This window comes from Austrofundulus limnaeus, unplaced genomic scaffold (assembly GCF_001266775.1).
Source record: "Austrofundulus limnaeus strain Quisiro unplaced genomic scaffold, Austrofundulus_limnaeus-1.0 Scaffold348, whole genome shotgun sequence".
NCBI lineage: Eukaryota > Metazoa > Chordata > Actinopteri > Cyprinodontiformes > Rivulidae > Austrofundulus > Austrofundulus limnaeus.
In genome coordinates this window covers 65,938-67,759 of record NW_013952750.1, presented here as the reverse complement: position 1 = coordinate 67,759, position 1,822 = coordinate 65,938, and the positions used below count along the sequence as shown (strand labels likewise).

The 1,822-nt window shown below is 43.3% G+C and overlaps 1 protein-coding gene across 1 annotated transcript in view; it reads right to left on the bottom strand.

Moving 5' to 3' along the window:
* Positions 1–1,822, bottom strand: part of mrpl13 (mitochondrial ribosomal protein L13) — a 14,884-nt gene that overhangs the window by 12,574 nt on the left and 488 nt on the right. The window lies entirely within an intron of this gene.

Sequence of the window (1,822 nt, the reverse complement as noted above, 5' to 3'; positions counted from 1 at the left end):
CTGAATGAGTGCTCATCAAAAACTGGTGATTCCATACTTTTTGCCAGGGGTTGTAAAACAAGGAAGCAGAGCAGGTTTTTTTTTTTTTTTTCAACCCGATGCTTAAAATATCTTTTTTTACTGAAAATCTGAAGCAAACATCTGAAAACAAGCAAAGTGAGCTACATGAGCACTAAACAGAGACATGCAACAAACAAAACAAACATTTTCTTAATGTGGCATTCACTGGACTAAAGGTTCAGAACTAAATCCTACACCTGCTTTAAACGTATTTCCAGCCAAGTTGTAAGTTTGTTTGTGTGTGAGATCTTCAACAAGGAGGAGAACCTGTCAGCTGGATGCTAAGCAACTGTTTGTGAAAACGAAGAGTGCTGACCCTGACCTGGACGAGCAGCTGGACGGCGGGACAACCCGACACATTGGCAGATTAATGAATGCAAACGCTGCTGCTGAGCAGGTGAATAAAGAACGCGCTCAGATAACTCATCACAATGAAGTTTGCGGCTGGTGGGGGGCAGGGGGTGGGAGCGAGAAATGCAGCAGCRTGACATTATCATGCCAGCAAACCGCAGGTCACAATGTCAGTCTAATCTCCAACCTGAAAATACTTCAGCCAGAAAAGCAATGAATATGATTATGCCGAGTAACAGATGTTCTATTCTCTCTCTCTCTCTCTCTCTCTCACACACACACACACACACACACACACACACACACACACAGTAAAACCTTATATATCCAGCTGGGAAAGAGCTAAGTGTCCCGTGTGCATTTTGTGGCATTTAATCATTGTTGCTTTTAGCTGCAGAAAAAAAAAGTTACAAGTTTTCAGCAACAAGTGCTGCTTCGAGGGTTTTATTCATGCTCTAGCTGCTCACAAAAGCACACTTACATTACAGCTAAAAGCTCTTATTTATCTAACAACCCACACAACCATTCACACGAATAAAGTGGTCATCCATCCAACAGTGCTTTTATTTTCGTTCTGTGCATGTCCCGTCACCAAATAACTGCTGAGCTGGTCCCTCCTCAGCCACGTGTGTTTGTGGTTGTGATGAAAAGAAATTCATCAGGACGTGYTGCTGTTTGTGTGTGAGCAACTGGACACCTGGTGATGAGCTCTAGGTGACTTTACCTCACTGTGCTTCACCTCTAAAGTCAAGTTCACCAAAGTCTAAAATATACTTCTTGTTTATTTTTAAATCTATATTCATAACACCATCCAAAGCTGACTCAGCGTTATTGCTTTTGCAGCTCGAGCTGCATTTAGGGCAACATCTATATTTCCATCAGAGCTTGTTTAACGCTAAAGCTGCTGAGTCACAAAGTAGGGTGGCGCCTTTCTGAAACTAACTCCTCTTCTGACTCGGGTTGGGCAAAAAAACTAATCACAATTAAAYGTGGCGTTTAGCTGATAATTAACTTGACAATTAATAGATGACAGTTGCATGTTTATAACTCTAAATCTGTTAAAATTATACTTAGAAATAATCTACCATAACTTCATTTTAACAGCCACCACCACCACCCCTGCAGTTCTGCTCCACAGCTCTTACTTTGGCTGTCTCAGTTCAGGGGCTGCAGCCTACCTACCTACCTATAGGCTGCAGCCTATCTACCTACCTATAGGCTGCAGCCTACCTACCTACCTACCTATAGGCTGCAGCCTACCTACCTACCTACCTACCTATAGGCTGCAGCCTACCTACCTACCTACCTACCTATAGGCTGCAGCCTACCTACCTACCTACCTACCTATAGGCTGCAGCCTACCTACCTACCTACCTACCTATAGGCTGCAGCCTACCTACCTACCTACCTA